At 41.3% G+C, this 17,204-nt stretch overlaps 1 long non-coding RNA gene across 1 annotated transcript; it reads right to left on the bottom strand.

Annotated features, from left to right (window-relative positions):
- Positions 1-457: 457 nt before the first annotated feature.
- LOC140589030 (uncharacterized) lies at positions 458-16,823 on the bottom strand. The gene is made up of 3 exons (XR_011990216.1): positions 16,790-16,823; positions 1,079-1,202; positions 458-724 (listed from the first exon to the last, which is right to left on the bottom strand). It is a non-coding gene; the product is annotated as an uncharacterized lncRNA (long non-coding RNA).
- Between the last annotated feature and the right edge of the window lie 381 nt (positions 16,824-17,204).

Here is a 17,204-nt window from a genome sequence, read left to right as displayed (position 1 = left end):
TAAGCTGGACAGATGCATAAAGTAAGTACTGTAAGGTGCTACAAATGTGAAAAGAGAGCTACAAAGGTGTTGCTTTTACCTAAGATTTATTAGAAAAGTGTAGTTCTATAGCAGCCCCTATCGCCGAGGTCCTCAAGGGAGCTAAATGTCAAATTCAGCAGCCTGGTTGCCTGCAACGAGTACTTTTCTACCGTTATTCCCATTGTGGTCCAACCTGATGCCTCCAAGCCATTTATTATAGAGGTTGACACATCAGAGGTTGCCGTGGGAGCAGTGCTGTCACGATGAACAGGTCAGCCAGGTAACATTTTTTTGACTTGAAACTCTTCATACCATGGAAGAACTTTGGGAACCTCAGTTGAATTAAGGATCATGAACTATGAATATGCAATTGAATAATGAATCAATCCTTTTATTTTCTAACTACGACAGAACACTCAGGGAAGGTCCAAACGGTTTTATCGGGGAGATCCAAAGTAAAGTCCAAAGAACAAAAAGGGTCACGGCCAATATCCGTCCGATGCGAGTAATCAAAGCCAGAGGGGAAAGCAAAGCCGTAGTCGAGGCGAGTGCAGGGGAGTCCGAAAGCCGAGAGGTCCGTCCGAAGACGCTGACAGGACACATGGGGAGGTGACACCAGGGAAGGTTGGGGCTGGGTCGGACGGGAGCAGGAAGGTTCAGGAGGCGCAGGAAGGGGGAGCAGGGAAGGCCGGGCGGATCGGAGCTGAAACAAAGACAAAGGTAGAAGTCGCTCGGAGATTGCATCACAAACAATATGATGGTCGTGCGAGGTTTAAGTAGCTAAGGGGGCGTGTCTCTGATGACGTGCAGCCGCCAGCGTGACACAAACTACCATCAAACTTGTGTCACTTCTATAACCAATGGTAAATGATCCACTCTAATCTCCTGCTAGCTCTTAATCTCAAAGGTTACACCATTAATAAGTTAAGGAAAGGTCCTAAATTCCTCAACGTGACATCCTCGACCCAGATCTGCTCAGACAATTACATCAGCACCATCCAGTTCACCATGCATCCTGCCCCAGAGGGACCTCCCATGACAGTCTGATACTACTTGCCTTTCCTCCAGGGCTCCTGGTGCTGTGTCTACGATGTAAGTTCTCTCAGCAATTGAACTCGTTGACACAGCAAGGGGTTAATCCCCAGGGCCACATCACACGTTACTGTTACTGAGACCTGGGGCTGTGAAAGGAGATAGAAACACCAAGTCATTAGCCATTTCATTGGCGTGGTGTTTAGCTTGGGTATTTGTCTGTATTCTGTTTCGTTTCCCATCTTTGCCTCGTAATTCAGTGCCATAGTGTTCATAGTGTGATTGATGCGTTAAGCCTTGCTTGTTGAAAGTAAAGTCAATAAAATGTATACCTGCTTCAGCCAATTGTAACAAAACTAGATCAAAACTTAATTAATAGTTTTATTACTGGATCTGCTAGTATCTACTGCATAATTAACTGCATTTGCATATCTGTCGATAGTGTAAATAGACTATAAACAAAAAAGAAAGAAATGTTTAAGCTAATTCATTATCTTAATTTATTGTGTTCCATATTGATTTAAATTGCGGGGAAATTAAAGTAAATAAGTCGTTGATTTGCTTTGGCATACTTGAAGTTCTGTTATCCACGACTTGCAGCCATTTTTCAGCAAAACAAAGAGCCTAAATAAGTCACAGATAACACACTGACTTTACAGCACAGAAAAGCAGCAGCACTCCTTGAGATTCATGAGCCGGGAGTAAGCGTTTTAGCAGTCATTCTTCAGTACATCACAAAGCTTTTGGCAACTTCCTGATGTGAGTGACCCCAGGGTAACCCTTTGTTGTGACAGCTGCAAAGTCAAACAGGAATCTGTGTCACCATTTTACATGCATTTCTGATGTAAGCTTCGCCCGAATGAAAGTCTAACATGAAATAAGACAATCAGAGCTTTCATAAAAAAACAATGGTATGGTAATTTGTTCAATAACAATAACTATATCACCCATAAACATAACTTCACTATACCAGCACTTGGGTATTAGTAGTTTTTAATATATTTCGCTGTCATTCTGTGACTGTGGTACATATTGAATGCATTCAACATGCAAAATCATAACAATTTAACCTCAGTGTGTTTGTTGGGCCGCATGTGAAACTTCAACTGCAGTATCGGAAGCCCTGGAGTTTAATCTGTTCTAGGTTAAGCTGTGAATTTTATCCCAAAATATAATTTTCCAGTGTGGTGTCATTGTCCTCCATATCTTACTGCTGTCAGAATATATACAGTCAGTATATTTCCAAAGCACTACACATGAATACATAACAGTCCGGCTGAAAAACTTTGCATTGACCTTTGTTATAAAAAGTATACAGTTTATGATTTATGTATTACTATTACTGCTAATAAGTTGAAGTCTTTGCGACAGGTTGTTGCCCCATCCTGGGCCGTTCCCCGCCTTGCATTCGTGGTTTTCCCGGATAGGCTCCAAACCCCTTGCACAGGACAATCAGTTATATAAAATGGATGGATGGATGGATGGATTCTAGTTAAGCCTCAGTGAATTGCGCCGCTCATTTCACATGTAAACATTTAGCGTCATGCACATGCCATTTAGCTTCATTATCAAGAGTATTTCTGACAGACAGAGTAATTAGTAGTTTTACCATGTGACTGAATTGACAGCCAGACACATTACGCTGTAATTCCCTCTTACATACCCTACATACTGTATGTCACTGCATAGTATCTAGCAAAGCGAGAGCTGGACGATTGCCTTAGAGGGAACATAACATTTCTAGATTGGTCATCAATATCCTAAAGCTGTATGCCCATCAACATTCTGCAACACCCTCAGTTTTTAAGCAAAACATCCTTGATCTATCATTAATAACCTTAATAAATGAATGAGCTTCACTCTGATGACATTGACTGCATCCTTCACATTCACACAGCATCAGCCATCCATCTTCTAACCATTTACTTGGATCAAGGAAATATAGCAACTCCTGTAATTTCTTTGGTAAACGTAATGCCATGTTCTTCTATAAGCATATATATTTGATATCAAATCTCTAGATGTATTGTGGTTGCATTTCTTATGTTATTTTATAGTAATACTGTGTGGAACAGTGTTTCTCCACCCAGGTCCCCAGAACCCGCAGACAATGCACATTTTTGTTCTCTCCCAGAACCCAGAAGACCTGAAACCAACAATCAAGTACAACAAATACCTGATACATGTTCGTTGGGAATTTGGAGGGAGCAAAACTGTGGACTTAATATTATGTTCCTCTTAAAAGTTGCATGTGCACTGGTGGCTGGTGTGATGCTTTTCAGTCGGTTGTGCTGCTTCTATCTGGATGTCCAGCTAGGAGACAAACAGACTTTCTGTTTGTAAGGAGCAGGAAGGCATTTCCCACCCAAAATATACAGGATCCCCACAATTTGCTTTTGACATAAAACTTTTTTTTTCTTTCGATTCCATATCATTAACTAAACTGGATTGTGAGAATCTTGTACGTCACTCCTGTGTGTTTTCTGTCGCCTGGGTTATTATTGTTCATTTCACCCTGATGTTGAATTTAACTCTTACGCGCTACTACAATAATTACGTTACTATGAGAAAAGCTTGACATGTGCCTTTGCGGTCAATTTGACCATAGGGTAGGCCTGAGAGGTAATTAATGTTTGTCCGTGGTGATATCCCTCATGCCCCACGGTGTCAGCCATATCTCTTCCCAACATTAAAAACGGAGATCAAACAAATTTAGCTGCTGTTGGGATCTCAGCTCCTTTGTGGCTTACGTCTGGACATGAATCACCTGTAAATGAAAACGCAACTGCTCGCTCACAGCACAGTTTGCAGGGATTCTGAAACACGTGCCACTGTTTCGTTGCGATCGACACGTTTGATAATCACGCACCGACAGACAAATCATACTTGCACATTCGTCTTCCCGATGGTTATCTAGTACATCGATCGTTGTAACAGGTCCAGCCTGGAGCCTGTATCTCAGGCTGCGTCCACCATTAACCAGGAGCATATTCAGAGTGGAATACTAGTCCTTAGCAAGACGTAATATTACTCACACACACGCTAACAAACTATGGGAGATGTAGAAATGCCAATAGAAACTGCACGAACTCGAAACAAACATGAGGAGAAACTCATGAAACTCAGAATGTGAACATTTACCCAAGGAGACCTAGAATTTGGGCCCCAAAGCGGGAAGTGCTACACAGTTAGCCTATGCCCAACCCTCAGTAAACAGTAATAGTACTAGTAGTAGTAATAATAATAATAATAATAATGATAAGAAGAACAACAACAACAATGTGTTCTATGTCTCATCATAATTCAGCTCTTCACTCCACTATAATTGATTTGTTTCCTGCTCTTGTAAAGGATTTTTCTGTTCCATAGCCATAACATTTCATGGCACTAGCTGCTCAATGGTTATATGCGTCCTTAGAAATCAGTCATGGTACATTTAGGAGAATTGAGGGGACAGCTGAAAGGGACGACAGCACAACATGTCCTTTATAAACTTTTTTTTAAGGACGATGGAACATTGCTGGTACAATAACTGACCTCAATAACTGTTATCTCTGCACAAGTCCACTCAAGATGAGTAAATTGCTGAATTGTACCTCGTGCATTTTTATCCACAGCAGATGTTTGAGAAAGTGTCTCTATTTCAGTAGTTCCAACGCGTACATGTAACTGACTGTGCTTTATATCTCAGGACTGGCTTCTGGTGTGGCATGTACACCAGCCTTGTGCCCTGTGTATTATGGGATAGGTTCCAGTTTCCCCTGTCACCCTAACTGGGATATACAATTTGAAGGCGGCTGGATTAATATCAAGCTGTCAGGACATTCGTATTTTCAGTAATGATGGTTAACCTGAGTACAGCATCCGCTAATATAGCAAGAACATTTTCAAGGTGAGATTTAGGATAAAATCTTAATTATCGAGGTCAGTATTCTATGGTGTCTGTCTCTCTCAGCATTTCCATTTCTGGACCTTCTGATGCTCAATCAAAGAAGCTGTTAATATGCTTTCTTTGGTTATTTTATTGTTAAAATGTAAATTTTTTTCTATATATCTGCTGCTTATTCCTTTTTAATTCCTCAGGGCTGAGATGTTGTCTTTTCTGATACTGACCTCTAAGCCTCAGACCATGTTTTTCCTTTACTGTAAAATGTTTGGCTTTCACTGAATGTTCAGCTGAATCTAATTTAATAAAACCTTCTTCTGAAAGTCTGAAGAATTTTTTGTTAGGCAAAGAAGATCTGTATGCTTTACAATAGGGTCATGGGTTAGTAACTCCCTTTTCACTTTACGAATATGGATTTTCAATGACTTCACACACTGTAGTGGAAATTAATATTACTTGTTATATTTTTATGAAGTCAAAGTAAGAAGTTTGTGAATCTGCTGGAATTTACTATATTAATGCATAATTCCCATATAAAAAATGGTCGTATCTCCTTGTAAGTCACAATAATGAACAAACACAGTCTCCTAAAATTAAAGATACACATCTTTTCAGAGAATTTTTGATCATATTGAATGATTCATTCAAACTGTGAAACTGAAGGTTGGAAAAAGTAAGTCAACCCTAAGCTAAAGACTTTTTAAAAAGCTCATTGCAGTCAGAATTTAGCAAACCTGGAGTCCATTTAATGAAAAGAGGTCAGAGGTGTGGCCTAGAATTACTTTGATTGATGAAAAACGCTGAAAAGTTTGAGTTTGAGCTTTGGAAAAGAAGCATATCCAGATGGGAATCGTGCCTCGCACAAAAGAGCTACGATTAAGAATTGTTAATTTACATAAGGCTGGAAAGGGTTACAAAGTCATCTCAGATATATTAGATATTCATCTGTCTACTGTTAGGCAAGTTGTCTATAAATGGAGACAATTTGTTACTGTGGCTACTCTGCCTAGAAGTGGGCGCCCTACCAAGACGACCCCAAGAGCACAATGCAAAGTCATCAGTGAGGTAAAGAAGAACCCTAGAGTGACATCGAATGACATGAGGAAGTCATTAGAACCGGGTAACATCTCTGTTCATGATTCAACACATGAACGCAAAACACTGAACAAGAAAGGAGTCCATGGCAGGACACCAAGGAGGAAGCCACTGTTGTCAAAGAGAACATTGCTGCATACCTGAAGTTTGCAATAGAGCACTTGGACACTCCACAATGGTCCTGGGAAATGTTGTCTGGAGTGATGAAACCAAAATTGAACTATTTGGGAGGAACAAGCAGAACTTCATCTGGTGTAAAAAGGGCACAGCATATCAACATCAAAACATCATCCCTACAGTAAAGTACGGTGAAGGGAACATCATGATTTGGGCCTGCTTTGCTGTGTCAGGACCAGGACAGCTTGCTATCATTGAGGGGAAAATGAATTCCCAAGTTTATCAACACATTATCCAGGATAATGTGAAGGTGTCTGTCCATCAACTGAAGCTCAGAAGAGGCTGGGTGATGGAACAGGACAATGACCCCAAACACCGCAGCAAATCCACAGCACAATGGTTTCAGAAGAACAAAATCTGCCTTTGGAGTGGCCCAGTCAGAGCCCAGATCTCAGTCCTATTGTGACTTGCAGAGAGCCACACACAGAAGACAACCAAAGAATACGGAGGAGTTAAGGCCGTTCTGCAGGGAAGAATGGGCTGAAATTCCCCCTGCATGATGTGCAGGTCTGACCTGCAGTTACAGGAAGCGCCTGGTTGAGGTCATTGCTGCCAAAGGAGGGTCAACCAGTTAATAAATCCAAAGGTTCACTTACTCTTTCCACTACCACTCTCAACGTTGAATGCATTTGTATAATAAAGACATGAAAGAGAATTTTTTGTGCATTATTGGCTTAAGCTCATTGTGTATATCAGTACCTGTGATTTAGATGAGGATCAGATTTTTATGACCAATTCATGCAGAAAACCAGATAAGTAAGGCTTCACATACGTCGTACTTTGACTGTACATCTCATGTATTCAGTAGAACCGCTACATACTGTATACCAAGGCTAGAGTATTTCTATGTCAAGAAGGGCCTCACTATCTGTATTAAAACAACTGTTTTTTAACCATTAATAAATTGTCTATGTGGGGAAGTAATTTCTAAAAAAAAATATATGATCTGAAATAATGATTTTTCTAACAAGAATATTTTTATTTAATGTGGGTGGATACTAGCCTTTGGAAGAGGACCTAATAGAAACACTTTTGATTGGAGGACGTGAATCTGTCTATGAAGAGCCCATCACACAGGTCCCTGGACAGGTGTCCTATGGTTACCAAGTATCACTCGAGCTACTGTACATATATTCAGTCCAGCCTCAAAGTAGAGAATAATTATATATCACATGGGCAACTTTGCTGAATATATTTAGAACAATTGAGAGTTCGTTATTTATTATGAAAGTTTTTTTTTTTTTTTACTTTATGCTAGAAAAGTATCATTTTTAAATCATCTGGCTTTATTAGTATAGTCTATATAGTTAACCCATAAGGCAACTACGGTTATTTATACTCTCAGCCATTGCTTGTCTAAATTTTCTGGATGGTCTAGATTAACCAGAAAAGCTTGATTATTCCTCAGTCAAAAGGTAGTCCACCTGCTATCTGAAAACCTTTCTTCCTCACAATCATTGGCTTCCGCAATGGATTTGAGGATCAGTTAAAGTGACAGGCACTGACACTGACAAAGGCAAATGTGTACATATTGATTACGATAGGGGCTATTTTTGACCTCAGTCCAAGAAAAATTAAAGTCTGGAAAAGGATAATATGAATTAATGAACAAGTTTTTAGCTCAGAGAGAAAATACCTGCATTCTGCCAAACTGGTTGGAATTTAGTCAAAAGTCTTAAAATAGTCAGTATAAATATTTTTATGCAGTTTTGTTATATAAGGATTAATGGAGCAAAATGACACTCTGCTTTTATAATTCTTATATATATATATATATATATATAAACACATATACATACACAGAGTTATTTTTGCTTTCTTTACAAAAACCTAATGGCCTTTTCTTTCTAACGTTCCACAACTTTCAGGGTTTTATACTCCTGAATTATTTTTATGCTGTGTTCCCTAAATAAACTACTTTTTTATTGTTGGCTTGACCCATTAAAATCTGGAAATTATATTTTTCCCATGATGCATTCTGATTCATCCTGCACTCTCAAAAGTCAACAGTGTCAGACTCATTACGCCTGGAAAACAGAATGGTTACGTGAAAGGCAGAGTCTGCCAGGTTGTCATGGAGAGGGTTAATTCTGGAATATCTCCTTTTTACATTCTTTTTATGACTTCCGCTAAATAGAACTGCAGGTGCCCTTCGTGAGTTGTTCCTTAAATAGAGTGGTGATTTTTCTTTTTGACTTCCTTATTTATTCTTTATAACAGTGCAAAGCTAATTTTAACTAATTCAACAGATTTGTATATGAACTTATTTCATCATGAATCTGGTCCAGAATTGAAGAGCACATTTACACAACTCACTCACGGTACCTTTTTTGAGAAAGTGTCCGTGGACTTAATGAACTTTGGAAATTTAACTAAAGTTCTTTGTTGGTTTGTACAGTACCAGGACTGAGTGAGTTTTTGGTTTCCAGCACATATGAACATATGATCAGAAAGCACAACTTTAGGTCATTGACAGTCTCTTCTCAAAAGCAACAAAAAAATAATAATTTTGGAAATGTGTTCCTCAATTAAATGGCTATATGTAATTGTGGGCAGTGGGGGCTTAATGGTTAGGGTAGTGCACTTGTAATTGAAAGATTGCTGACCAGCAAGGTACCACTGAGGTACCCTGAGCAAGGTACCGCCCCCAAGCCCTGCTCCCCGGGTGCTGAATTAGCTGCCCCCTGCTATGTCACATATGGGTTAAATGCAGAGAACACATTTCACTGTCAACAATGACAATCAATCTCAAACTTTGAATCTCCAGAGCCAACCAGTGTTACAGTTTACTCGCTGGACGCTAGACATTTTGTAAAATTTTACATAATTTCTGTCCAGTACATGTTTGGAATTGAAATACATATTACAATATGCAATACAAAGCACATGGAGAACCGGAGAAGTTTCTCCAGAAAATCGATCGCTCAAAATAGCCAGAATTTGCGCTGATAAGAGTTTCACGATCCTGAGGAACTTGGTTAACATGTTTCAGCAGGAAATGGTCTGATTTATCTTCTGCAGATGTTCTTAGACATGCAGGGTGCATGTGGCTTGCTTTGCTTTAACTCTTTGTCCTGTTCATCCCTTACATGTCCTGCGGGATACAGTAGACTGGCCAGGCCAGATCATTAGCCTTAGTTGCCCTCGCTGTTGTATTTTTCCAGGCAATTCTTGTACGATTTTCAGGTGTGAGTTTGTTCATTGTCTCGCAGAAGAATGAAGCACTGGCCAATGTGGCGTAATCCTGACGTTTTGGTCGCTGCGTTAGCCATGATGGATGAGGCTGCCAATTTATCACCCCTCTCAGTGGAAAGGTAGCCCCAAACCCCTGCCCTGTGCCTGACACTGGGCACCACACACACACGCAGCCCCAAACCCCTGCCCTGTGCCTGACACTGGGCACCACACGCACATGCGTAAGAAACTAAATGGGAAATTCTGTGGGAGTTTTGCAAAAGAGCTTCGGACGACACCCGAATGCCAGCAGATGACACGAAAAGTTTTGTAACTCCTAAATGCATGAAATACAGTATATGTACAGTGCTGGTTTTAAGGTTTGGCTCTCAGAGCTGAATTGGAGTTCCCAAATTGCCCGCAGGTGTGTATGTGTGAATGAATGTAAGTGAACCCTGCATTGGATTGGCGCCTGGACTGTTCCCTGCTCTGTGCCCGTAGCCTCCAGGATGGTCTACGGACCCCCCCCCCCCCCCCCCCATATATATATATATATTCCAGATCTGGCCGGGTCACATGGTGCTTCATCCCAGGTACTTTGCTTTCTTCAGTAGTGATATAGCCTGTGAGGTGAAGGCTCAGCACACCTAAGTTAACTTTTATTGCTTAAAAAAATGAACCTAGCAAAAGGCCGAGGCCACATCAGAATGCAGGCAAGTTCAACGGCGGACAGCAAGAAACAAATTAAAAAGACACCGAACACAAAGGCACGCTCCCACAAAGGCGTTAAAGTCCTACTCCAAGCCCGTGGCTGTGACCCATACACAATGGTGTCGCCCCAAAGCCTTAAATTACCAAAGTTCAGGATTCTTACACATTCCAACTCAAATCCTACCCAACTGGCCTTATCTATACTTAACAATCAAGTCTCCATGGGATGGAACAAAGTACTTCGCCCCCTCAGCTTCAGCAAGACACACGGGTAACTGCTATAACCATGAATTAATTCAATTTATTAACTTAATAGCAGAATAAAATGCATATGGAAGAACAAATGACGGCAAAGTTCCTGGATGTAAAAGCCAGGAAGCTATTAAGAGGTCAGAAAGTAAATGCAGCATAGAATAAGGGTAAGTAATCAAGCAGCTGGAGTAATTGCTGGAGTCCATTGTGTAATTTTTTGCAAATGTTGTGCTGACAAGCAATGACTGATAATTAGTTCAAAGGCACTGATTTGAATTATGAGTTGGTCGCTGAAGCACGGACTGGCCCTTTAACACGATGATTGGCTCATCAAGTGTAGAAAGCCCGATTGTCATAAACTGAATGTCAGCTCAGCATTTAGAACTTGTTTACACATGTAATGCATATTTAATTAAGCATTATCAACCATGACATTAAATGGGAAAATTGAGTACTGAAACTTTAAAATGAGTTATATTTGTAATCGGCCTTAAAAACCTCCACCTCTGTTCTGTCGCTGGCTGAAGATTGCATATTCCCAAAGCCCAAAGACTTTAAGTAAGGTAAGTAAGTAATCGTCTCTGTATTTACCCCGTATTGTTTGTCAGTGTCTATGTGCGTACTTAACACAGTGCGCTGGGGTTCAAACATGCAATCCAGGAGATGTAGATAATACTACACACTGTGCTGCCCATATACCTAATATGCCAATATATATTTTAATTTGTTACAATTTACTGCAAATGCCTTATTTCATCTTGGTCATCACTTACTGGGTCCTGTCCATTTACCCTGGTCTGAGCACACTCTATAAATCATTCATTGGCTGCTTCATTGAGGAGGTCATCTTGCTTTGCCATATAAATTAAATTAATTTCACATCAGATCTGTCATTTAAGGACGAGAATAAAACCTAATGGGAAATTGATAAAGCGATACGGCCATTTAGTACTTTAGCTCATGTAGCGTCATGCATATGAGCCACATACGGTATCTGCTAGACTTGACAAGTTCTGACGCAAAGCAGCTTCCCACAGAGACACATGCTAGAGATTCTGAGGTCAAAATCCACCACCCAAGCTTCTTAATTATACCCTACCAGTTATGAAATCGAATAATGCTTTATTTATCATTTTTACAAGTATAAGTACAGACTTCCTTACACGTATCCCATCTTCCTCCCCTGTGAGACATACCAACATACATAACAGGTGAGAGTGAAGCTGGGGGTTTGAGTATCACAAAATTAGCCCATATTTGGTGAATTACTTCATTTTTACTATGTTCAACATGAAATCTTCTTCAATATGTACTGGAATACTGATGTCTTCACGGCTGTCATCGATTTCTACATTATCCGCCTCTGATACATCGCTGTTGTCATCAAACTCTACATTCTCATCCTTACGGTCATCATTTTCAATCCATTCCGATATTAATTCGGGAGCATTTGCAGCAGATAATCTGTGTGTAAAATGTCTCAAAGGTCATCTACAACAATGTACGTAACGGCTTACGATGGCTACCGAAGGTACGACATCAGTCACGTGACCATGCATTAAAAAAAAAGGAAACTGAAATATGAAAGTATGACAAAATCATATAAGAACAGATGCACCAAAGCGCATAGCATAGATCCAAAGATGTAAAAAGCTTTAGTACAAATACTGGCAGTGGGCTGAAAAATTCACCCCAGGTTAGCTTCTAGATTAGATTCGGCTGTAGTTTATTTTGGGTTAATTTTCTACTCCTATCTTGTTTTATAAATATTGTAACATTTATGGCAAATGTATCGCAATGAGAATTTTTACAATATCAACCCTAGTTTCAAGGCTACATTTAATGTTTTAAGTTATCATTTCGCTGAAAACATCTAATTTTCTATACAATTTAATTAATGGAGTATCATATAAATGAGAGAAGCATTTCAGTTTAAATTCATCTCAGTTTCAATTTAACTTATCCAAATTACTTTTTAATGCTTCTCCTTTTGCAAAAATTAGTAATGCTGCATTATGTTTTGAAATAAATATTTTCATTGATACTTCCTAGCCTTCCAACAGTGATTTTGCCTAATATTCCCATCCCTAGTGTGTATAAAGGGTCGATATTTTCACTGACTCTGAACCTTGCACAGCACTGCTTCTGCAACTTCTCCCATAACAGACTAGTCTAGTGAAATGTTAGTTTAATTCACTCTAATGTCACGCCCGGCTCGTCCGATCCTCGTGTGTGCCACGCCCCCCTCGTTACCTCATATTACTTCCCGATTGTCATCACCTGTTGCCTGTTATTTTCTGCCTATCCCGTGTATTTAGTCCGTGACTGAGTCAGTGTTCCCCAGATCCGTCATTGATGTTAGTCTATCGTTGTTTTGTGGATCTCGTATTACCGGCTCGACACGCCTGCTTCCCCGCTCGCCTGCTTGCCGACACAACAGACCTGACATCTAAGGGTCCTTGTTGATTACAAAATATTTTTCTCCATAGTTGTCCCCATCACAAACGACTTTTCTTAATTTGAACAGGCACAGTTTGGGTCACTCCGCAAGTGCGCTACCAAAGGGCAACTTTTTACGTCGCTGTTTTTTGTTCATGCTGCTGCTACATGGTGTGACGCCTTAAGCATCAGTAGACGAGCATTGCGGTGAATGATTAACTGAATATTTATATTAGCAGAGGTGGTTGCCGCAAATAATCGTTCTGCACATGAAATGCACACGCGAGTGCTGCTAGAAATAGGATGAAAAACAAGTTCAGTGATGTCAAAGCTGCAGTGATTTTTCGAGGCAGTGCAACACTTAAAAGGGAGCAAAGTAACTGAAAATCGATGCTATTTACACCGTGGTAGCTATTGTGCTTGCAGTGTGAGTGACAGGCTATGTAGTTGGTAGCTACGGATGGTAGTTTTCTTGTCGTCATACTGTATGAAAGGTAGCAGAGGCATAATAGAAGAATCAAATATATTCATACCAGTAGATTTCTGTCTTTCATCCCACAAGTTGCTTATATATGATTCTGGGAAGATATATCCATTTTGGAGTTAATATATTAAAAACAACTATGAAAACAGAATTACATGTAAGCTCCAACAATTGGTTGTAATCACTTTTCAGTGCGTTCAAACTATAAATGCCTGAATTAACATAAATTTAACAAAAATTTGGCTTCTTGGGATACTATTTAACATCTTGCTCTAAGCTGATACTCCCCATTGTTTAATGTGATAATTATGAGACAATTATTTAATTCTTTAAAAAAAAAAAATGTTGCTCATTATTGAAGCCTACTTTAAAAACTCTGCAGCATGCCAATTAAAAGTAGGAAGAGACGGATTTGCTTATGTAACGTCACTCATCGTACGATCGGTTCTGTGTGCAGAAGTGATTCAAAGAGCCGCAATTGAGCAAAACTAATCAGGTTGTAATCTGAGTTTTAAATCATGCAATTATCACATTATTATATGATATGGAGAGTAAAATTATGTTTTGCAGAAATAGTTCTTAGTTTCAGGTTAGAAGGATGCATTTCACGTCTTACGTGCCTGAACCTCATGGTGCCTCCCAAATGTGGCCCTGATGAACCAGGCCTGTTACTTGTTACCACGCGTTAGTCTTAGTGTTTAAGTACCTATCAATCAATGAGATTGAACCCTAGATGTTGCCTGTACCCTTTCTTGCTCCGCTCTTCCCGTTTTGATCCCTTGTGATCCAGTTTGTTCACGGTCCCTGTTCTTTGAGTTCAATAAACCCCCTTTTATTTTGCAAAAACGCCTGTCCTTGAGTCCTTCGTCCGTGACAATATATATTTGTATTTATTTCATAGAGATGAAAAAGCGAACGTCATCATAAATAACTGAAGTGTAGGAGCTGCACTGGTATGGCCAGTATGATGCATAGATCATGGTGATAAATTGTGAACATTGGTCATGAATAAACCTCTGAATCATAATGGTGAGTTGAGTGTGTCCCAGATAAAACACTCATGGAAGCAGCCACTTCAGCATTTATTTCATGCCAGTTGTTTTCAGGAAATATGTATAGAGACTTGACGCTGAAATTAAGAGGAGATTAATGAAGAGGAGAGCAACCCCGTTGAGATCATAAGTGGGAAACATCGACGGTCATACATGAGGGAAAGGTGCAGTGCATCCTCACCCCAGGTAGAATACCTAGATGTAGCAAAAAGGTGCAGGATTGGATAAATCGTGAGTCACATGACTGATTCTGTTATCAGGCAGTTCGTTTAGCGCTCATATTATAAAGATTCCTGAAACCATCGGAGATGTGGGTGGGGCAAAATCGGAATCATCCCTAGCGATGAGTTTGCAGATTCTGGTTAACCACAGAGGACATCCTCATGAGCAGTGATTTGTCAAACACAACAAGAGGGTTAAACAGTGTGTCCCCACTGCTGTGGGTTTGGAAGACGAAATGGAAAGCAGTGACCCCGGGCCGCCTCGCCTAGGGTGTCTGAAGCGCCAGGAGACCAGCCTGAGCCGCAGCTCTGCCTGGGAGGCCTGCCATGAGCCCAGCCTGAGCCGCAGCTCTGCCTGGGAGGCCTGCCAGTGGACCAGCCTGAGCCCCAGCTCTGCCTGGGAGGCCTGCCAGGAAACCAGCCTGAACCCCAGTTCTGCCTGGGAGGCCTGCCAGAAAACCAGCCTGAACCCCAGCTCTGCCTGGGAGGTCTGCCAGGAGACCAGCCTGAGCCGCAGCTCTGCCTGGGAGGCCTGCCATGAGCCCAGCCTGAGCCGCAGCTCTGCCTGGGAGGCCTGCCAGTGGACCAGCCTGAGCCCCAGCTCTGCCTGGGAGGCCTGCCAGGAGACCAGCCTGAGCCCCAGCTCTGCCTGGGAGGCCTGCCAGGAAACCAGCCTGAACCCCAGCTCTGCCTGGGAGGTCTGCCAGGAGACCAGCCTGAGCCCCAGCTCTGCCTGGGAGGCCTGCCAGGAGACCAGCCTGAGCCCCAGCTCTGCCTGGGAGGCCTGCCAGGGAACCAGCCTGAGCCCTAGCTCTGCCTGGGAGGCCTGCCAGGAGACCAGCCTGAGCCCCAGCTCTGCCTGGGAGGCCTGCCAGGAAACCAGCCTGAATCCCAGCTCTGCCTGGGAGGTCTGCCAGGAGTCCAGCCTGAGCCCCAGCTCTGCCTGGGAGGCCTGCCAGGGGACCATTCTGAGCCCCAGCTCTGCGTGGGAGGCCTGCCAGGAGACCAGCCTGAGCCCCAGCTAATGCCAACTACAAGTACTGTCCAGAGCCGAGATTCACTTTCTGGTCTTTCACAGCCCAAAGGAGGCACCATCATGTCCCTCGTGGTGCCTTTCACAGCTGAGGACATGGCTTGGCTCAGCGTGTTACTATACGCTGTACACTGGGTCAATGTCCCCTCAGGTCCCAGCGTACCTGACCACTGACACCCTCAGAGGTTCCTGGGACCTCATTCCTCCTTTTGTGTCTCTGGGCATCAGGGACTCGGAAGGTGGAGCTAATATTTATCCTTTGACAGGAAGCCAGATTTACACTCAGCGAGACATAATTTAATGCTTGCTTGAGTTATTAATGAACTTTACCTAAGATTATACTGTACTCACTCATGGAATCACCTCCAGAACTTCAGCCTGTGCAAGGCTAGAGGTGTTGTGAAAAAAAATGTATGCATTGCAGCAAATGCTTCTATAAAGTGTAATATATTTTAGTGGGAATTTCTGTTTGTCTACCTATCTGCGGATTTATGTCTTTCTTAATACAGGGTATCTTATACATGACTAATGCTAGATAAATTAATCAATTTATCCGAATTCTTTCTGGGACTTAACAGAGAAAAGTGCTATTTTTAAACACCACTTTCAACCTTATTTGAAAAATGCGCGAGACACGAAGTTCTAACACACTCTCCTGACACATTTACGAGACATACTTAATTGTGGGTTTGAAATAGCTAGCGGTTCAATTTTAATTTGCAATGAAAATACAGCATAGATACAAAGTCTACATACTTTACAATTCAGGGGCTTTGTTACAATGAAACAGTAGACCTTGTTCACATTGTGACATTTAACAGTGATTTGTGATTCAGTGGGTCGAAGTGTAGCTTTGCTTGCCGAGGGCTACAGATTCCACCCTTGCTCTGTGTGCAGTTAGCATACACTCCTTGTCTTTGAATAGATCTTCCGCTCCAAACACATGCATTTTCAGTAAGCTGGTGACCCTAAATTGTACATAATGTGTGAGTGTGCATGTCGTGATGGACTGGCATCCCATCCAGGACGTGCCCCACCTCGAGTACGGCGTTCTCCTGGCTAGTCACAAACATCACTTTGAACCGTCATTAAGTTAGTGGTGATGGAAGACATAAACATATTGCCTCAGATAATTCTCCCCTTTATTCACCCACGGTATGTAAAACCAGAAACATATTCAGAAAATTAATTAGAAGTAACAAATGAACTGACCTTTTTTGAAGAAGTATCCATCCACTACCAGTCCATCCGTACCAGTCATTGATAATGATCTCAGCTGTTATAAATTGCTTTCCAGGTGACACAAGAAGCTAATTAGGCTGCACCTGTGTTTAACTATAATGATTGTGATTAGTCAAGAAAACAGGCTCTTCAATAAAGTAGGCCAATAAACAATAACATCTTTAAAAGCTTTTAAAACTTATCAAACCATAAAAACCATCATTAGGATGTAAAGGAGCGATGACACCCAGCTATACCTGGGGAAGATCTTGATGAAAGGAGCAGGAGAATGTTGATCAGAGAGGCCACCAAGAATCTAGTCACCACTTTGAAGTAGCTGTAGGACTTTTTGTGATTAAAAGTTACATTGCATATATTAAAAGTAAAACCAGAAGCTCTGGACACA

This window comes from Paramormyrops kingsleyae, chromosome 4 (genome assembly GCF_048594095.1).
Source record: "Paramormyrops kingsleyae isolate MSU_618 chromosome 4, PKINGS_0.4, whole genome shotgun sequence".
NCBI lineage: Eukaryota > Metazoa > Chordata > Actinopteri > Osteoglossiformes > Mormyridae > Paramormyrops > Paramormyrops kingsleyae.
Note: the sequence above shows the minus strand (reverse complement) of the source record. Positions and strands in the feature narration are given on the sequence as shown.